At 35.2% G+C, this 22,922-nt stretch overlaps 1 long non-coding RNA gene across 7 annotated transcripts in view; it reads right to left on the reverse strand.

The window, feature by feature from the left end:
- Positions 1-8,888: 8,888 nt before the first annotated feature.
- Positions 8,889-22,922, reverse strand: part of LOC119238263 (uncharacterized) — a 38,149-nt gene continuing 24,115 nt past the window's right edge. For 5 of the 7 annotated variants that reach the window (XR_005123516.2, XR_008549834.1, XR_008549833.1 and 2 more), the window contains 2 exons: positions 22,711-22,853; positions 8,889-9,539 (listed from right to left, as the gene is read on the reverse strand). This is a non-coding gene — a long non-coding RNA (uncharacterized LOC119238263). Of the gene's footprint in view, positions 9,540-17,724; positions 17,979-22,427; positions 22,564-22,710; positions 22,854-22,922 lie in introns of those variants that run through there. The other 2 variants (XR_008549832.1, XR_008549830.1) reach the window with 2 other exon arrangements.

Raw genomic sequence — 22,922 nt, forward strand, 5'->3', positions numbered from 1 at the left:
TCTCAATTGCAGAGCGATTATTCTCACCTTGTTCAGTGTTGTTTTATACCTCTTTTAGGACCTATACCTTTCCATGTAAATTTTAAAATTAGTTTAACTATATAAAAACTTGGCTGGAATTTCAATAAGAGCTGCTTTAACTTTATAAATCAATTTGGGAATAATTATAATTTTTACTATGCTGAGTTCATGAACAAAGAATGCTTCTCCATCTATCTGTCTTTTTAAATTACTTTTAAAGCATTTCATAATTTTCAGCATATAGAGATATATAACTTATGTTGAATTTATACCTAGGTATTTTCAATATCTTGGGAGTAATTATAAATACATTTGTCTTTTAAGTTTGCTTTCCCCATGTTCACTGTTAGTATTTAGAATTGAAATAGAATTTTGTGTATTGGTATTATACCCTGCAGCCTTGCTGAACTACTATTTTAGAAGTATTTTTGTGATGGCATAGTCTATGTACACAATCATACAACTTGCAAATAAGACCAGTTTTACTTTTTCATTTAAAATTGTATGGTTTTGGGCCTCCCCGGTGGCGCAGCGGTTGAGCGCTGGGTTGCGAACCTGCCTGCAGCCTCTGCGGCGCCAGTTCGATCCCCGGCTGCTCCCCGGCCACCAGAGGAGGGTCCCACATGGCGCGCAGACCTCTCCTGCCGCCCGCTGCTCCCCTCAGCAGTGTACTTCGGTCCTTCTGCCTGCTCTGCTCCCTGCTCTGGCTCTGGTGAATTCTCTCACCCTCCCGTGCTTCTGACTGTACCCAGTGCATGTATAAACAAAACAAACAAACAAACAAACAAACAAACAAACAAACAAATAAATAAATAAATAAATAAATAAATAAATAAAAAACATGCCTCTATAAAAATTAAAAAAAAAAATTGTATGGTTTTATTTAATTTTCTTGACTAGACCACAGTGACTAGAATCTTAGCTACTATGTGAAATAATAATCATGCAAGCAGATTTTCTTGGCTAGTTCCTGATATTGCAGGGGAAGTTTTCAGTCCTTTTACATTAAGTATGATGTTGGTTGCAAGAGTTTTTGTTTATCATCTCAAACAAGTTCAAGCAATTCTCTATTCCTAACAGGCCAAGATTTTTTTAATCATGAATAGTTGTTGGATTTTGTCAAATACTTTTTCTGCATCAATTCATATCATCAAATGATTTTTCTTCCATAGCCTCCAGTTTTGGTAGATTACACTTATTGATCTTCAAATATTGAAAGAATTTTTGACTAACCCAGTAAATAGTATAAAAGTGATGCCTGCCACAGATGTCACATAAACAAGTTTGGGCCAGCCTGTGTGATGAAAGAAACGTGGACTAGTTATGATTGGAACATTACAGACACTTGTTAAAACACTATTTATATTTGCTTTCATAAGTTATGATGCTGATAATTTAAAAGATTTTGAATTGTCTAAAATGCATTTTCATTCAAGGAGCAGGAATGAGACTAGATAGAATTCAAGTGGTTCAACTCCATATCTAATGTAATTTATGCTGTGCCAAGTTTCTTGCTGCTTCAAAATGTTTTTTGTAATATTTTGTGAAATGAGGCAAAACTAACCACAGGATACAAAAAACAAGCAAGTCCAATTTCAATGGAAATTTATCAATGTATAGTAATGTGCAATTAAAATTATGGAAAGTAAATACATTAATATCTTTGGCAGGAAATAAGCCAATGCTCATCTTTTAAAAATTTTGTTAAATGAGTGTTATTTCTATATTAAAACATTCTCAACTATTTGATTTAATTGATATTAATTGATTTAAAATCATTAATTGATTTAATATATTTTATTATTTTTTTAAAGATTTTTTAAAAAGATTTATTTGTTTGTTTGTTTATACATACAAGCACTGGATATAGTCAGAAGCGCGGGAGGGTGAGAGAATTCAGCAGAGCCCTGATTTAATATATTTTACATGAAAATTATATAAGCACAACATGACACTATGTTTTAAAAATGTGCACTGGGGGGCCTCCCCTGGTGGTGCAGTGGTTGAGCACTGGGCTGCAAAGCTGCCTGCAGCCTCTGCAGCACCGGTTCGATCCCAGGCCACCGGGCGAGGGTCCCACATGGCATGCAGATCTCTCCTGCCGCCTGCTGCTCCCCTCAACAGTATATTTCATCAGTCTGCCTGTTCTATTCCCCGCTCTGACTCTGGTGAATTCTCTCACCCTCCCGCTCTTCTGACTGTACCCAGTGCTTGTATAAATAAATAAATAAATCTTTTAAAAAAATGTGCACTGGGAAATAATGTTTAGAATTAAACTTTATGATTCAATCAAAAGATTTGTTTATTATTATCTACACAGACCACAGCTGGGATGTAATGTTTACGTCTACATATTGCTAGTAGCTTTTTTTTTTTAAGGATTTATTTATTTATGCATACAAGAGCTGGAGTATAGGCCAGAGGTGTGGGGGGGTGGTGAGAGGATTCACCAGAGACAGAGTGGGGAACAGAACAGGCAGAATGACTGAAACACACTGCTAAGGAGAACAGCGGGCGAGATAGGAGAGGTGTGCTGCACCATGTGGGTACACCCTGGCTGGTCAGGGATCAAACTCGTGCTGCAAAGGCTGCGGACAGCTTCATAGTGCTGTGCTTAACCCCTTGTGCCACCAGGGATGCCCTGATAGTAGCTTTTTAAATTAGTTTTTATGTAAATATTTATTAAATATCAGATGTATATTAGCCAAGGTATCATATACAAAGTAAAGCAAGACAGCATCCTTGTTCTCAAGATTCCATATTTTAGTTGTGATTTGTAGAAATACACATCTTTATAAAAAATGTGAAGAACACATAAAATGATATTTTCTGTGACTCTTAATGAGAGTTTAGGCTGCATCTGAGTGTTCTCATATAAATAATTATTGGAGAGTGAAAATATTTAACATGGATTATGAAGATTGGATTTAACATGGATTATGAAGATTGGCAATAGCCTTGTAATTTAAAATGTTTTCACATGGAAAAAAAACCTTATACCGTGTAGCTATAGCACTGGGAAATTTATGTGTGAGTGTGTGTGTGTGTATGTGTGTGTTTACACAAAAAATGTTCTGAGAGATCCATTAGACTTCAACATAATAGAAGATATTTTAACAATCAGAATGTTCTCCAAATTGAATAGATTACTAGTCAAGAAAGAGAATCCTCTGACATTGGAAGTGTTCAAAGAGAAAATGAATCGTCTCCTGGTAGAGAAGTTACATGTGGAATGATGTGTGTTGGCAAATGCTAAGACTAATTTGCAGCAAAAAAAAAAAAAACTATCCTAATTCATAAATTCTAGCAGACCCTTGCAGGGAATCCATTATGTCATTTATCAGAAATTAACAAGTCCCAAGTTAAATTATTAAGTGTATGTCATTAAATTTGTCATATCCTAATTAAGAATGACAACAACAAAACGCACTTCAGGAAAACACATGAATCTTCAATAGTATTTTAAGTTAAGGGTTGATAAGGGGCAATAAATATTCTTAATTCTGTCCTTTGTTTTTTTTAAAAGATTTATTTTTATTTATTTATGCATAGAAGAACTAGGGTGTAGGCCAGAGATGTGGAGGGGCAAGAGGATTCACCAGAGATAGAGTGGGGAGCAAAACAGGTAGATCTACATTGCTGAATGGAGTAGAAGGTGAGGCAGGAGAGGTCTGTTGTGTCATGTGGGTTAGCTCCCTGCCCTGTATCAAACTCATGCTGCAGTGGCAGCAGGTGATAGCTTGATAGCCCTGAGACTTTAACCCTTGAGCTACCAGGAGAGCCCCTGTCTTTTGTTCTTTTAACTCAGAAAAGTAAATGCACAATTGACACTGAATTAGAGTTTTAAAAGAGTTTAGTCAGTCAAGATAGTTAAACTGACCTGAATAAATGTAGATATGAATCTCTAATATGGAATACAAGGAATTGTGTTCTGTTTGATGGATAATTGAAACAGCTGTTTTTTTTTTTTTTACTGAAATTTGATCTCTTTAATGATACAGCTGTTATTTTCTAGATTATAGTCTATTTCCAAAGCAATGCATTTTAAAACTGTAGGAAAAAAATACTAAAATCTCCAGCATGACTGTTATTTTCCATTTCTTCAGACATTCTTTGCTTCCATTAGCATAAATAACCAGACTGTATTATTTTATCCCGTGTTTTATAGGCAATGGATGAATAGAAGAAAGTGCTCTACTGATTTTCTTGCTGCCTCTCCCTCTTTGAACCTCAATTTCCTCACTGTCAAATGAGGACTATATGACTTGCTCCTGGAGATATGGGCGGAATGATGCAACTTTCTTCTTCATTATATACCAATTTCCCCCAGAGCCACAGCCTCATTTTCATCTTCACATCCCACAGTTGTATTTCATAATGTGTTCCATAGAAAACATGCACAAAATATAGACTAAACAAAATTGGGGTTGTAAAAATCCAATGAATTATAGTACTTCATTATCATCAAATGTAGTTGTGTAGATACCTTGATGTTTAAAGGATTGAGTTTATAGGAAAAGCTCATGAAACAATGAGTAAAATCATTATTATTTAACTTTCAATGAGAAAATTATGACTCTTCTTTTGACTGGAACACTTTTCTAAAAGGTCACTGGACTCAGGCCTCTACCACTTCAGTCTCTGAATCTGCTCAAATATCACCTCCCAGGGAGCTCTAACCTGACCACCCAAAGTCAAACCTTAAGACTCTTATTTCTCTCCTGTTGCATTCTATGTTCATGGCATAGCAATTTTTGCCTTCTAAAATACTTCATAATATACATGTCATTGTGTCCTTTTGCCCACGCTCTTCCGCTATAGAATACAGGGTACAGCAGAGCAGGGATCTTTAGCTAGTTTGTTCCTTGATGTTTTCTAAGTGATTTGATAGTACATATCTGACAAAAAGTATAATAAATATTTATCTAATGAGTGTATAAATGAATGATATTTAATATTTTCAAATTCTTTAGTACATTACTTTGTGGTATTTAGAGAATGAAAACAGTAAGCTGAGCCTCAGCCTTATAGCTTGTGAATTCCTTTAAATTTTTTTAATTTACAAATGATGAGAAAAAATAGGCCAAGAAAATATCATTTTCTCCTCTGTTCCTCGAATCCCTTTTCTTCAATTTGCCTATTTTTTTAAAACAACACAACAGAATTTTAAAGTTAACATAGAATATAAGGTATTCGAACACCATCATAAATTGGGATAGACTATTTTTAATGAAGATTGTTGACTCAAGTTCAGATGTAGATTTTATTGGGTTATCAATTGGTGCTATTTTTTAAAAATTACTTTTTGTTATTCAACAGTCTGGTAATGTCTTGTATGCAACAATTTCTCAATAAAATCCATTGAACTAGTAAAATTGATCACTTGCTTTAGCAAGTAAGTTCCTGTAAAAATTAATATGACCAAGTGATTAGGATGTTTTGACAAAATGTATCTTGATAATAAAAGTGTAGGTTCTGAGGGCCATTTTTTATGCTGAAGTGCTATCTAATCTATGAACTCTTTCAGTTCATCTTCCTTGAGTTCTCTATATAAAATTAAGAATGTGATGTTTCAAAAAGGACATCATTTATCTTCCTTTTACTACATCTATTCTTGAATTGAAAATACACTTGAAACGAACTTGAGAACTTGAGAAATGTTTTTACTTAATTAAGGTCATTTCTCTTTCACTTTACTTCTGTTTTTGCCATTGCCAGTGTTCAGATACTAGCAGTTTTTCTAAATGCATGTGACAAGAGGAAATGACAATGACCTTTTTAATAAGTGCTTTGGAGTTTGAACCCACAGCCTTAGCCCTTATAGTCTATCACTGACAAAATTATGTTGAGCATAACAGATTGTTGGTGTTAAAGATCAGCAAGTTTTGATATTTGTTGGTTAGTTGGGGGCAGGGAAGGGTGGAACATGAGAAAATAAATTGGGGGAAACTGACCCACTTCCTATGTGTGATTTGCCACCAAGAAGGAAGCATTTTAGATGAAATTGCAGCCACAGAGGACCGGATCTCCTAGAATAGTCATGATGTACCTGTACAAATGTAGATTTGGGCAGAATCTACCTCCAGTAGGTGTCTGACCTGAGGCAAATTACTATGCTAATTTTTCTCATTGTGACTATGAGGGTCCTGTAGGCCATTATAATTCTAAGTTACCTCAAATCAGTTATTACATTTAAAAAGTCATTTTCCAAAATAGACCCAGAATAATTAAGCCTCTTTGAAAAGCAGCCATAGTTAGGATTTATATTGAAACATTTTGAACTAAAACTTTTTCAGAGCTAAAATGTTATATTCTACAAACCTGTTGGAACCCAAAAGCTGCAGGTGCTTCTTTGAAAAATGACATTTCCATCATCTACCTGACAAGCACAGCTGAAATATCAAAGTTATAAACATTCTGCTTCTGTGTGCCAGCTGCTGTTTCCGTGGAAACTGTGTGAGTTGCAAAAGGAAGCTAAATGTCCTTAACTTAAAGTTTGTGAGGTTTTGAATATTTTATAAAATATGTATTTGGATATATATCTAACATTATTGAGATGAAAAATGTCCATTTTGATCATTTCGTTCACATATATGTATATTTCCATATGTAAGATCAAATGATATTAAACTATATACTAACATTTATTTAGCTTTAATTTTGAATGATGAAATATATCATAAATTATAAAGTGAATTATCACAATATTAATGATAAATAGTGCTAAATTATTGATCAAAATTTTTAAAAATCATAGGGAACAAATGGACACTTAGATTATATTTAGAGAGTAGAGAATATATTATAACAGGGAATATTAACAAAACTGAAAATTATATAGTAGTCTAAAAATAAACTAGTTCTGATGTATATTCACTATTCAGATATTATTTAATTAATTAATATTGAGGAAACATTAGTTTACAACACTGTATAGGTTTCAGATATACTATTTCTCACCACAGAAACTGCCTATATCACACCACATCCACTGCCAAATGCCACTCCTCACTTACTACCAACCTGTTAGCCTCTTTACCTGTTCTAGTCCCCTCTATTTCCCTCTGGTAACCACCATTTTATTGACAGAGTCTGGGTTTGTTTTGTTAGTTCATTTGCTCTTTTTCTTTATATTACACAAATGAATGAAGTCATACTAATTTCTATGCATAATACCATCAAGGTCCATTCATGTCTTCAGTGGCAAGATTTCATCTTTTTATGGCTGAGTAGTATACCATTGTATATATATATATATATATATCATATTTTCTTTAATCATTCATCATTGGGGACAAGGGTTGTTTCCATATGTTGGGTATTGTGAATAAACACAGAGGTCAAATACCTCTTCAAATTAGTGCTTTCATAATCTCAGGTAAATACCCAGGAGTAGGATTTCTATATCATATGGTAGTCCTATTTTTCATTTATTTAAAAAATATTTAGTTTTGCACAGAAGAATTGGGGTATAGGCCAGAGGTGCAGGGGGTGAGAGGATTCACCAAAAACAGAGTCAGGAGCAGAGCAGGCAGTTTTAATGAGATAAACTATTAAGGGGAGCAGTCATTGAGACAGGAGAGGTCTGCTGTGCCATATGTGGGTTAGCTCCCTGGCCGGGGACTGAACACAGGCTGCAGCGGTAACAGTGCTGAAATTTAATCTCTAGGCCAGCAGAAAGGCCCCTATTTTTAATTTCTTGAAGAACTTTTATACTACTTTCCATAGTGGCTGCATCAATTTACATTTGCATCAACAATGCATGAGGGATTCTTTTACTCCACATCCTTGCCCACAGTCATTCCTTCTTGGCTTTTTGATTCCTAACAGTTCTATTCTGTTTTTGATTCTATCAGAGTCTAAATATCCTAACCAATGTCAGATGAACCCTCATTTTTGGTTTTGATTTGTACTTCCCCATGCTAAGGAATATAGAACATCAATATCTAACCAGAGTTTAATAAATAGGTCAATTGAATATTTCCTCTATCATCTATGCATTAGCACCATAAAGTATCACTGTAATACTCGAGAGTAACAAGTAAATGAAGCATAAGGAGAAACAAATATTTTCCTGATTACTTTTCTATACTTTATGTAGGTCTCTAGACTTAGAAGAAGGAATAGAGAAGCAATAAAAAGCTGTAAAAGCCATTTCCTAAAATGGAAAAAAATGCAAATTTTTCAAATGAGAGCTACCATATGTTGAATTAATAAAAAAGTTACAGATCTAGACTATTATGGCAAGCATTTAGAAAGTTAGGGTGAAGAAGACATCCCAAAAATGTTTTTTGAGCATTAAAAAGAAAATATAATGCCATCTACAACAAAATTCATTTGACTAGAGATTTCTCATTATTAATGAGCTAGGCTAGAAATGAATAGACCAACATTTTGAGGAAGATATTTTGCAATCTAGAATTTAAATACCTCCTCAAAACAATTTAAATACAAAGAATTCTTTTTTTAATTTTTAAATATTAATTGTGCAATAATACACTAATCTAATACTTTAAATTTGATATCTTAAAGAATTATTCTAGGACAACAAGCAGAATAATATCATTAACAAAGTAAATAAGCAGATAAAAGAATGCAAATGACATAATGTGAAATAAAGAGTGGTGTACAAAGAGGCCATTTAGGATCATATATATATTTGAATACTATTTCATCTATAATGAAAATAATTTGAAAAGAAACTGGAACTAAAAAAACAAAAAAGCAAACATAATAAAGAAGAAATGATACCTTGCTAAAGTTTATTATGTCTTAATTTTGACAAAATATAAATGCTGGTTCACAGCCCATTAATGCAAATTATTATAAATATGTATATTTAATATACAAGCATAACTGTTTAAGAATAGAACTATGCCTATTATTTTCTCAGCAGTAGAATAATAATTAGTAAAATAATATTATATTCCAATAATGATCATTAAAAAGTAGTTATAAATGATAATAGCAAAAAAGAAGACTGAACTCTTGACCTAAAAGTCATCACTCCCATCCTAACAAGAAAAACCTGAATATATTGAAAACCTATACCTTTTCTTGGTCCTTTCAGAAAACTATAATTGCAAGGCAAATGATATCTTGGGAATTTGATTTATCGTGCAGGTGCATTAAGAGAGATACAGTGTTTGAGATCTGCCAACCTGGAATAGAATCCCCTGGCTACCACTGGTATGAATCCTTATGTAGTAATTTTGAGAAAATTGCTGGTAGCCAAATAGAGAAAGTCTTGAGGGGTGCAGCCATATGGAGTCTCCAATGTTTTCACAGCTTTCTCTCTAGGAGCCCCCATGATTCTCATGTGAGTTTCTGAGAAAAATCCCTTGGTAGACTCAAAAGGAGAATAGACAGGACAGACCTTCTCAGACTTCTTCACTTTTTCCCTAGTGAAGTTCCAGTCTCCAGAAGGAGAGAATTCCCAGAGAGCAGTTTGGATACATTATAGCATCTGGATAATCCAACATTATTCTAGCTCCAAGCAGCTTCAGCTCTCACATCTTCTGTAAGGGAATCAAAAATGTCACAGTTACCAGGGAACAGGGACTTAAGAAGGTAGATGGAAATAATTGAAGCCAAAATGGTAGCAGGAAACCTGGGAACTGCATCCCTGAAGAAGGACCAGAAAATATAATTTCTCATGATTAACAAGGTCATAGAGACTCAGACACATTTAAGATTGAGACATAAACTGAAGATTATGGAGTATCCCCTTTACCCATACTCTATCCCTCCACCATAAGTTGCAGAGTGATAATGGAGGGTTACATAGACTCCCTGAGTAACAGTGCATAGGGGATTTCTGAAAGCCTAGAAGTGAAGCAGGAGCAAGGACATGATAAATTTGAAGTCTTTGGTACCTTTAGCAACAATAGATGTTATATATGACTTAAATCCTACCCAAGTTATCATAATCCTCACCCTAAAGACATACTTACCTTAGTATCTGTTGTTTTAGATGACATTTATATGACATGCTCTACTTTTAATAGAAAAATTACAATAACATACTAAAAGGTAAGAAAAATCTACTGAAGGGGCTCCCTGCTGGCACAAGGAGTTAAGCACCACACTATGAAGCAATCCGAAGCCTCTCCGGGGAGCCATCCCCGGCTCCCCACTGGCCAGGGAGAAACCCACATGGCACAGCAGACCTCTCCTGTCTCGCCTGCTGCTCCCCTCAGCAGTGTATTTCAGTAGATCCGGCTGTTCTGCTCCCCACTCTCTCTCTGGTGAATCCTCTCCCACTCCCACCACATCTGTGGCCTGTGCCCCAGCTCTTGTATGCATAAATAAATCTTAAAAAAAATAAAAAAAGAAAGAAAGAAAAATCTATGGAAGGGATAAAGCAAACAGAAGACTCAGATGTAAATTATCCGGAAATTAGAAATAAGTGGGTGCAGTGTGTATATATAGGCTCTAATACATGTACACACACACACACAGGCTCTAAAGGGAAAAGTAGACACCATGAAGAATAGATAGGCAATGAATGTCATCAGAGATGTGAAAACCCTAAGAACTGAAATAAAAAGTGAGACGTCTGTAACATGGTAATAGGAGTAATGCCTTCAATTTGCTCATCAACTAAGGCTGGAATCAGGGAACTTGATAATGCAACTGAAAATCCCCCAGTTGAATTGTAGAGTAAAATATAAGTGAAAATAAATAGAATTCCAAGAGCTTTGGAATAATATCAAAACGTGTACTATCTCATAATTGGAATAAAAAGAGAATAAAACAGAAGGGACGTTTGAAGTAATAATGACTGTTACAAAGTAGTATTTCAAAATTAATGACAGGAGCCAAGATCATATCCAGAAGGCTCAGAGAAAAGTAAGCAGGATTGGGCCTCCCTGGTGGTGCAAGGGGTTAAGACGTAAACTATGAAGCTATCTGCAGCCACTGCAGCTAGAGTGCGATCCCCCGCCAGGGAGCTACCCACATGGCACAGCAGACCTCTCCTGACTCACCCACTGCTTCTCTAAGCAGTGTATTTTAGTCAATCTGCCTGTTCTGCTCTCCACTCTGTCTCTGGTGAATCCTCTTACCCCCCATACCTCTGGCCTGTACCCCAGTTCTTGTATGAATAAACAAACAAATAAATAATTGTTTAAAAAAAGAAAAGTAACCAGGATAAAGATAAAACAAGGCAAAATGAAATGTACACACATATGTTTATTAGTAAACTTTAAAAATAACTTCCTAAAAATTAGCACTTTGCACATTGTCATTCAATTTAGTGTATATTCTAGGTGTTTTTGTTTTTTTTTAAATTACTTATCACAGTTGTATCTCAGGAAAATAGCTGTTAATGCTTCATTTTCAAATTTCAAAAATATTAAATAGGAAAATTGATTAGAAATATATTGGTCATTGTCTTTCAGGTAAGGAATTCAAAGATTGATAAAATGAAGTTATTTCTATTTTCTGTTGTCAATGGTAATAGTAGTATAGTGGTTTTTTTTTTTTATTTGTTTGGTTTTTAAGCAATTTTGCCTATATTTCTATTTCTCTCTGGGTTCAAACATTCATTGTGCTAAGAAGCAATTTCCTCACTTACCATTAAAGAAAAGAGGCTATCTTTCTATTTGATATATTTCCTCTATAAGTTTATTACCTTGTTTATATATTACTCAGTGGTAATACTCATATATAATCCTGAAATGTGGTTAAGACTTGACCTAAATATGAGTGTACTTGTAAAGAAATTACTGAGTCTCTATTGTGTTGTATCCTGCTCAACTTGTCTTAAAAATGGCTTAACAATTCCAATGAAGTCTCAATTTTATTTTAAATAAACTACAACACTTGCCAGTTTGTTTATCTAGTTAAATTTTAGAACTCTGAAACAGAAGGAAAATATTTATTACATACACAGGGCCTTTCTCAGAACTATAGAAAAGACAGTAGAGATTACATGTAAATCAGAAGATAACATATTCTGGTAAATGTGCTGATTGGGTAAATAACAGTTAAAATACTGACATCGTGTCCATAATTATAATTACGCTAGAATAAACTCAAAATATTACACGTAATATTTACATGTTTAAAATAGCCATGCCTAATAAAAGAATGATTAAGGGGATTCATTTGAATAAGCAAGAAGTTTTAAAATCTAAAGGGAAATACTTTAAAGAATGTTGCTGGGGGTTGCAGTGAAAATTATCTAAAGGTAAACTGCTTTGAATGTTTCATTAGCAAAGATCAGGTACCCATGTATAATTTAATTTAAAAGAAGCAAGACTATGACTTGGAAAAATTTTAAAATTCTAAGTGATATTTTGGTACTAGATTTCTATTTATGTTATTATGTATTTTATTTTGGTAGCTACCTTTATTTAAAAGATTACTGTATTATCATTGCTGTTACTGTTTTAGCCTCAGTGGCTAAACAGAAGTCTGTTGCAATTAATCAGATCGCCAATGTCATTTTTATAATTCTCACTCTGAATTTTCAACACTGGAAGAAGTTATCTATCACTTTCAACAGACTCACAGTTCTTCAGCCTCCATTTTCTTTTCTGCCCCTTAAGCCTCTCTTTTATTACATATTTTCTTTATTTTCTTTGGATTAGCATTTACCTGCCAAATGGGCAAAATTGGCATTTCTACACTTCTCTATGCCTAAAATAGCCAGTCAGTCTCCTTCATGTTATTCATATTTGTTCTATTCATTTCCATTGTCATTTCCACAGTATTCAAATACTAAAAATGTCATTGTATCTTAGTGTGGTTTTTTGGAAAAAATAAATAGATACGAAGGGAAAGATTCCTATTTGGGAGGTTAAAATTCAGGACAGTGAAAATGAGAAAAGAGGAACTGAGTGATGGAGGGATGTAAAGTTATTCAGTGTGGTGACTGCTGCTTTTTCATAATAAGCTGAGAAAAAAACCCACAAACTTGGCACCGGCTCACCTTTAGTGTTTCTTTAGATGGCATGCATGGTAAAGCTGTGCTTCAGATTGACCTATGGAAGAGGAGCAAATCATCTGGCAGGCGCATTTCCATATTCTATTCTGCTTTGGCCAAAATTCACCCTATAGGGAGTTAATTTTCTTTCACTTTGATGTCATCCTTTTCAGGCCACCGCCGATCCAGATCTCTTATTCTCTAATGTGGTGTTTCACCTAGGCCCAAAGAGGCGGGAGGGACTCTGAATTTTAGGTATGAAACTAAATGGCTTGACAGCCAAGGAGTCATTTAGAAGAGTGCCAGGCATTCCTTCTTACCAAGGAGTCACTGGATGCATTGTGATTTGAGAGGGAGGCAGCATTGCTAGAAGGAAAGAAATTTTTGGCACAGTCATGGATAAACTGGGAAATCAGAACCACCATAATTATTATAGAAAAATTACCACATTATGCATGAGATCTTGGGTAAAGAGATAAATGACTTGCAGAAATGATGATTGACATTTAAGGAACCAAATATCCTATAGACTTGATTATTATAAAGATTCTGCTCTGCTTCTATTGTTCTTTCTAAGCACTGCCATGGGGGCACAAGTAACTTTACTAGTGATATATATCTATGTACTTCTTACCTCTCCTTATCAACAATTATCCAATCCTATTTTCTATCCTCCTTGTCAACAATTTTCCTATCAGATTCCTTTCAAGTTGCTGACTTTCAAGCTGAACTGTTAGAACAATCTATGGGTCGATGCAGATCTCAAATTCTGTTCATCAATTCTTGCAGGTCTAATCGGCAAGGTAGACTGCTTGATAAACAATTTTCTCTGAAAACTTTCCTTCAGAGCTACCCCTTAGTAGGGTGCTACACATTTCCACCAGTGGGGAGTACCAGAATTTTATGAAGAATTATATGTTAGCCAGGGCAAAGACTTTGTTTTCTGAAAAGTAGGTATAAGGAACTCCTCATGGACCATAGGTGCCAGCTGAGCAAGGAGAGACAGTGTAGCAACCGGAGTCATGGATACAGGAGCACTCTCTCAGCCAACTGTGCTGTCAGTAACAACTTGAACTTTATTTATTTATATCACTTCCATTTGATTGCTGTTGTGTCCACCCAGCTTTATGGCATGATGGATCAGACAACGCTCAGCAAATGATAGGCACATAAATTTTCATGGTAGACTCATGGCCAAAGACTAAACATTTGCTATTTTACAGAGCCCCCAAACAAACTTGAAGTTGCTTCTCCTTAGAAAAGTAAATATTTCTAGACGATAGTATAACTTTTTTTTTCTGAAATTAAGGAAGTCTGTCCTGTGATTCACCCAGTGGGAACTGCCAAACATTCCAGACTTCATCCCTGACTTCTAGTGCCATTAAATCAGCTGGATCATGTGGATAAGTGGCAGAGGAGCCTGCAATCCATTGTGCAGCCTGTTCTCAGCATCTCATTCAGAATTGGTATACTTTTAGTTAATTAGATAAATGGATTGGAACTGCAAGCCCAAGTTAAATATATATTATTTCTGAAATCCAAAGAGGACCTCTAGGCACTGTCTGAATGTTAAAAGTAGGAAATATTACTAAGCAGCTCTAAGAATTCAATGGATACATTTTTCATTTTTCATATGTTCTGCAGGAAATAGTGCTGGCAAAACACGTAACACAGGGTGCTATTTTCTGAAAACACCAATAACAATTCCTTTACTACACTTTTACCTTTTACTAATATTGTCCTCAAGGCTGCACTAGATTGGACCTGACAGCTCTTCCCAAAGCTGATCTACATATAGTTGGTTTTTGTTTTTTTTTTCATGGCAGCAACTGACTTGTGGCCATACCTCTTTATGTTTCCTATTCTATGGTGCGCGCCAAATCAATTCTAAATTTGTTGAATTAAGCAATAATCATTTTTAAAATATCTCATTATACTATTTATTAACTATGGCTAAATTAGAGGGTTCTTGTGCTCCAAGGCATTGTCATATGGTGCCACGGCTTCTCAACTCTGTTCCAGAATATTCGTGAGTGTTAGCTGAGGCAGTTCTAATCAGTTATGGCTTTTGGCTGGGAGCTCCTTCCTGGATGTTGATAAGAATAACACAATTTTCCTCAAGGTTATATCTCCATGTAGCTTGTACTTCTAATAGTATAATGATTGGTTTTGAAGCTAGGGTGCTAAAACATGACCGTGGACACTTCAGGTCTTCTGAGGACTATCTTTGGTAGTTACACAGAGTCACTTCCACTGCACTGTATTCATCAAAAGGGGAAGAGGGCAAAACCAGATTTATTGAGGAGTACTTCACTATGTGTGAGTACAAAATGGTCTCCATTCACTGGGGACCGTTTTTGTGGGTCAGCTATAGCAGAAGAGCTTCTGGATGTTACTCTTAAGTATACATAGTATTAATGCCTCAAATCCCCTCATCTTGAGCATTACAGTACATTATAGTGTATTGTATAATGGGTATGTACAGTATGCATTTCCCTTTAGTTTTTAATCTTCAGATCCTTATTACCTACTGCCCTTATAATGTTCTATAACACACAAATCATATATATCTTGCCACTGCTAGGTACCATTTAATAACTCCTCAGATTTTGGAATAAAGTTTATTCCCCCTATCTTCTAATATTTTATAATTTTAGGTCTTAGCACAGGGTGAAATGTACTCAGTGAAAATACAATTTTATAAATGGATGAATGAATGATGAATGAAGTACCATTTAGTACAAGCCTTTCTAAATGGCAATTCCAATTTTCAAAGTCAAGAAGGCATATTTAATTTTTCTCCTTCATGTAGAATAAGATATGTTCATCATCCTTAAGAAATTCGGAGTCTAGCAAGAAAGATATATAAAGTGATAAGGAAATTATAGTACAGTAAACCATAAAAATACACTTAAAAAGTACTTAAAGAGAGAAAAGTAGTCTAAAAAGATATGTAAAAATGATTTGTACATATGCACAGCATTTAAAAAAACACAAAATCATAACTATCCCTTTGATCACGTAGTTTTTTATTTTTTTTTTACACTTTAAGATTCCACTGTGTGGGCATAAAGACAAACATTAGAAAAAGGATGAGTGAGTAAAGGAAATGAGTAAAGGAAATGTTATATATGCATTTCTTTTTAAAAATAAAATATGGGTAGATACATAGACAGGAGTAATTTATTTTTATATTATATACCCAAATGCTCATATATAACATAGTCATTAATTAGATTAATTTCATCTTGTATTGTGAAATGTGTAAATAATAGAGTAAGTTATGTATGTGTTAGTTTTCTAGCAGTAAAATAATGTTAAAAATAATTCTGTTTGGCATTCTAATATCTGATACATATTGTATTCTCCTACTTCTTTCTACAATGATTCAAAAAATGTTTAATATAATTTTAAGTTATTATGAATACAAAATAAGAGACAGATTCTAAAAACTACTAACAGATTTCAGCAAACTCGTTCTTTAGGTGTTTAACCTTGGGAAATATGTTTATAAATATTATTTTTATTTGCTGTCATTGTATATGTTTTGAAATCTCCATTCCAGTTTTAGTTATCATTTGAAATTAATATGACATCTTGGTATAGGCCTGCCCACATAGAGGTCACTTTGGACAGACTGAAAGAGTTGTTCAGGTCTACATCTTTCTTTCTGTGTTGGTTATTGTGGAATAATAATAATAAACATATATTTGTACCAACCCCCCACCCCCACCCCATTCCTGGCACAAATCTCCTGAACCCTTGAAATTTCTTTTTTTTTAAAGATTTATTTTTTTTATTTATGCATACAAGATCTGGGGTGTAGGCCAGAGGTGCGGGGAGAGAGGGTGAGAGGATCCACCAGAGACTGAGTGGGGAGCAGAACAGGAAAATCTACTGAAATACACTGCTGAGGGGAAGTTGAGACAGGAGAGGTCTGCTGTGCTATGTGGGTCACCTCCCTGGCTGGGGATCAAACTCATGCTGCAGTGACTGGTGATAGCTTTAGAGAGTTGACACTGTAACCCCTACACCACCATGGAAGCCCACTTTGCATAGATTTTTATGTGAACATACACATGCTTAATTTTCATAATTTTTCCCCCAAATATTTTACCTGAAAGCAGTCTCATATGATCTTTCAACTGTACATGTCTCATGTCTCTTTCTCCAAAAAGTCATCTGTATAAACAACTGAATATGTATTTTTTCATAATTCTTTTGCTTCATGCTCAGAGAATCAGGAAAGGGAAGACAGACAATACAGACACATTATGAAGGAAGTTAACATTGTAAACAATCTGAGTTTAATACCCTTTAAGGGACTTCAGGGGTCATGTAGTGCATGTACTTTGAGTTATCCGCCCCCCACCCCATGACACACAATGGGACAAAAGAAATGGGGAACTAATCCACCTGCTCCATCAGTCATTATTTTTTAAAAGATTTATTTATTTATGCATACAAGAACTGGGGTACAGGGCAGAAGCGCAGGAGGGTGAGAGGACTCTCCAGAGACAGAGTGGGAACAGAACAGGCAGGCAGACCGAAAACACTGCTGAGGGGAGCAGTGGGCGAGACAAGAGAGGTCTGCCACGCCATGTGGGTCTCTCCCTGGCCGGCTGGGGATCAAACCCGAGCTGCAGAGGCTGCAGACAGCTTCACAGTGCTGCCCTCAACCCCCTATGCCACCAAAGAGGCCCCTTGTCAGTCATTATTTCAGGACTGTTACTAAGGACATACATTACAAGGCAGCTCTGCCAGCATGCAATGTCTGTAGGCAGAATTGGTTCATTTTATCAAAGAAGGACTTTAGGTCAATGCTACAGATGTTGGCAGTTGGGGTACAGACCAAAATATACTATGCGACTAAGTGTCACATGCCTGTGGATGGATAATACCCAAATTTGCTGATAGAAAAACTTTGGAAATCATCTATTGAAGATGGCAGATACTTTAATCAGTCTGTATTCTTGAATGAGTATGTGAAACCTTCAACATGACGTTGTAAACTGGAAATTACAAACTGGAACAAAAAATGAAATCATGTATTAAGGAGATTAAAGGATTTATGCATTATAGCAATAAATGTTAATAATATCTGGTGTCTCTCTGACTCCAAAGGAATGGAAAAAAAAACAACCAAATTTTTCAATAGCTCTAATTCATCAGAATTCATCAATGGAAATCTGGATCCTATCCACTCTATTTCAAATAACTTATTTAAAATTTTTCATAAGAGTTATTTAATATCATTGTAATTCTTATTATTCATTGCCATGGACATTACCATGTGACTTGTTTACAACGTGACAATTTCTTGCCTGCTAATGTGTTACCAAAATCATCAGAATTTTGAACCTGATCATAAATGTCTGTTTCATTACCTATCAATTAAGCAGAAACTGTTTTTCTAACACCCCCCCACTACATTTAAAATCAATCTTTAGCACTTTCCTGATGTTATTAAAAAAAAATACAGTTCTTAAATGAAGTGTAAAATATTAAGGAAGTTTCCACTGATTTGTTGCCTTCCCTTTCATCATGTCTTTCATCATTGTGGCACAGGGGGTTGAACGCAGCACTGTGAAGCTGTCTGCAGCCTCTGCAGCACATGTTCGATCCCTGGGTGGCCAGGGAGATACCCACATGGCGCTGCAGACCTCTCCAGCTTCACAATGTCTTCTCTGGATATTTCACATAAATATGTATTTTGCAAAGACAAGAAAACTTTATGTATATTGACTTGAGTTTTTGAGCTTATAATTGACCACAGCTAAGTCATTTTCAAAGCTATTTTACCCCCATGGGTCTTTAATTTCCTATAAATTAATCCAAATCCAATATGCTTCCATTATTCTATTATCAGTACCTTCATCATATTAATAATAGTTAATTGACTCCCTATTCGACATAGAATTATCAGACTAACATTTCATGTACATTTTAATCATCATAAACACACTGTGGAACAGGCTCTAACATTTTGATTGATAGTTGAAAATACCAAAGCTATTGCTGAATATTTCAGAAGTATTACATGACAAGGCCACGTTTAGCAAAATCTAGCTAAGCTAATATATTCGCTGTCATGTACTACCTTTCTCATTGGATTTATTGCCCAATGTATTTGGTGCCCAATGTTCTAGTAGTAGTAAAAAAAAAAATTAATAATGCATAATACAAAACATCATTTGAGATATTTATCATTGACTCCAAGGTTTAAGAACATTTCTCAATATCAAAAATATTCTTTAGTGGAAATTCCCTTTCACTTCTAACACCTTGGGATATTTTACAATAATGGATGCTAAAAAAAGAGTATTATCATGTGATGATTCTCAGGCTATATAGAGAAAAATAATTTCTTTAATAATTCAAGCTAAGTATATGTCTCTGGCTCAGAAAAACCACATAGATATATTTGGCAGAATCTTCTATTTGTTGTTATCTGCAGGAATCTATCAATTTCAAATGTGTGGCATATTTGGGTAAAGTAGGAGAAAATAATTAAATTGGTGCAACAACATTGTGTGGGATTTACTCATGTTACTGCCAAGATTTGAGCAGAATGTAAGAAATTAGCATTGATCATCAGAGTTTCACAATTTCTTTCATCAAGCTAAATCACAGTCACATCTGGAGTCTTTAATTGTGCCTTACGATTAGTTTAGCATACTGTAAGTGCCAATTAAAAGAGTTGGGAAAAGCAATTTCATGAAATAATATATTTCTTAAGCCACTACTAGCATATAAAATTAGCAGTAGGACTATCCTTTGATTTCTGCAGTCTTGTACTTCAGAACGAAGTGCTCTCATAAATACTCATATTCTTCCTCTTCCTTTTTTTTCTTAGCTTCTATCTTATTTGATGTTAAGTTCTTATTCTTTAAAGTAATTATCTTTATTCATACACCATTATTTTATTTTTAATTTTCCCTTATTCTGAGTGAAAAATGGCAGTCTTCTAATAGACATATGTATGGTTTTTTTAAAAAGAGTTTAGCTTGTTCTAGGAATTAATGTAAAAATATTCCAAAGGGAAAGAATCCCCCTGTGGGCAATAAACCATCAGGCAGCAGTTTAAAATTTTAGTGTGCATGTGTCATTTAGGGTATCTTAAGAATTTTCAGACTTTATCACCTAACTGTAATATATTTTATTTCCATACATGAGGAGGGGAAGCCAGGAAATTACTTTTAATAAGGAAATATGTGTATCTGATACAGGTCCACTGGAGGATGATTTGTGCAGATTCTAATGGTAAAAGACATGAAATAAAAATTATTGAGCAAGTCTTTGTTGGTCTATATTGGTTCCAATGGAGGAAACAGCTGAGGTTTAAATACACTGAAAGCAGCACATTGAGATAATTTCTCCTGCTTGTGATCTAATAGTATTTCATGTACATGGTACTGTCCTGATTGTGTATTTCAGCAGTCATCTTGGTTGAAATGGTAGCACTGAATTTCATTATGTGGCAAGATTTTTGCTTCTTACCTAAAATAAATTGCTCTTATTAAGCGCATATTAACTAATGACTTTAATTGCTTCAAAATGTCTTCTCTGAATATTTCACATAAAAATGTGTTTTTCAAAGACAAGAAAACTTTATTTATATTAACTTGAGTTTTGGAGCTTATAATTTGGACAGCATTTATTTAAAATACAGCACAAGAAGATACATTTATTATAGTTTTTAAAAAAAACAACAAGGTCTGAAGAAAGCAATACAAGGTCTGAAATAAGATAGCATAATCAGTTATACTGTAAGATGTATCAATTTATATTCAATTAATCTGATTTATGTCTAGCTTGATTTCTTAGTTAATATGTTATTTATAACATATAGCAGGCAATAATTTGAGGAAAAAATACTCTTAAAAAGAGCTTTCTGTTCTTCTAAAGAAATATATTTTGTCCAAAAGAGACATAAAGTGGTGGGAATTTGTCTTCTCAGCACTTATAATGGACAGAAAATCTCATTCCACTTTTCTGAATTTTAAAACTAGATCTTTTTCAACTTACCGTTTTAGTTTCCTTTCATCTGACCAGTTCTTTAGTCTTCGTTTTTTTTGTGATACTAACATAGTTTAAAGGGTACAAACCAATTGTTTACAAAATAAACATCAATTTGGATTGCCTGATGTTTTCTCAAGATTATATTCTGGGGCCTCCCCGGTGGCGCAGCGGTTGAGCGCTGGGTTGCAAAGCTGCCTGCAGCCTCTGCAGCGCCAGTTCGATGCCCGGCCGCCAGGCGAGGGTCCCACATGGTGCGCAGACCTCTCCTGCCGCGCGCTGCTCCCCTCAGCAGTGTACTTCGTCATTCTGCCTGCTCTGCTCTCCCCTCTGACTCTGGTGAATTCTCTCACCCTCCCGCACTTCTGACTGTACCCAGTGCTTGTATAAATAAATAAATAAAATCTTTAAAAAAAAAAAAAAAAAAAAAAAAAAAAAAAAAGATTATATTCTGGTATTCTTGGCAGGATAACTGCATACATATGCCTTTTATTATTCTTAGTCCACTATGGTGATAAAGCTTGCTCATCTGGTCATATTGCTATCCTATGGATTTTTCCCACTGTAAAACTGGTACACTTTGTAAGAAATGTGTGATTTTGTTAGAACTATGCTACATTTAACCAGAATTCTCAGTCTCTGTTGATGAATCATACATAAATCAATAATTATGAAGATGTTTGTGGACTGGTGATTTTCTAAATCTATAGTCCTTCTGTAATTATGACGATCATTCTGTTATTTAAAAAAGAGCCTTTCCTTCTCTCATTGATCTACTTATCTCTTATCATCTAAATCTATTTTTATTACTTTTGATTAGTGGATTAATCTTATATCATTGGCTTAATCTACTACAACAGGTCAAAATTTACTCATTTGCAATCCTACAAAGCAACATGGCTATGAGGAAATGGCACCAGTTATGTAAAACTTGTGGTTTGGTTCTTTACACAAGTATGGCTGTAGGCTGAGCTCCAAATTTGCCTAAATAGTTTGATCAGACTTCTTAGTTGGGCAGGACTGGGTACTAGGGAGGGCTCTGAATTACCTTCACTCTCCTGGCTACATGGCAGAATGGGTCCCAAGGTATGTAGGGCTGGTTGTTGGGAGTATTGATGAGGGAAGAATTGCTCAGTACACTCTATGGCCAGACAGGGCTACCAGTTTGGCTTACAGAGGGCAGAATTACTGGCCAGCATCTCTCTGTGCTCCAGTGCTGTTGGGTTAAGCAGCTTCATGATTCTTTGACCAACTTTCTGGTTGGATGGGGTAAAGATGAGATTCTCAGCTGTAGAAAGGACTTTGAATTAATTTTCCTAACTGGGCCGGGTATAAGAACAGATTTCAAAGCTAGCAAGCCTCACTCTCCGGGATTCCAAATCAGGGAAAACTCCATAACAAATTCAGGCACTGGTTGGGATTTGTGCTTGGGCACTGTTGTGAGTAGGAATTCTACCTGCCCGGATCTGACTGCTGCTTGTGGTACACCTCATACTTTCTCCATCCCAATCTGATCTCCAGTAGTCAAGTCCAGCAGATTCCCTCCAATATCCATTTGAGGTAAGATCTGTGTAGGTCTCCCAGGAAGCAACCTGTAATACCAGGAACTCTTGATGTCCATCGTGGGCTCTCATTTTCCCACTGAGCAAGTGTAGTCCAGGGACCAGAAGGCCAGTAAAGCACTGCTATGCCCCTCTGGGGGAGGGACATTGTGGTCAGAGTGTTACTGTTTCTCTTACCTTTCTAATATGGTTCTTTCTGTTCTCTTTGGTCCAGGAGAGTGCTTCAGTCTTAGCCCCTTATTCTAGGATCTTTGCAATGTCTTATTGTGGATACTTGCTAGTTGGTCTTCTATTGTAACTTTAGATGTGTCAGACTAATTCTTAGAAAGACAAAACATCCAAAAGTGATTCAGAGAAATATAAGAAACCAAATTATCCCTGCAGTCAAT

Source organism: Talpa occidentalis, unplaced genomic scaffold, assembly GCF_014898055.3.
Source record: "Talpa occidentalis isolate TD23 unplaced genomic scaffold, MPIMG_talOcc4v2.1 talOcc4.11, whole genome shotgun sequence".
NCBI lineage: Eukaryota > Metazoa > Chordata > Mammalia > Eulipotyphla > Talpidae > Talpa > Talpa occidentalis.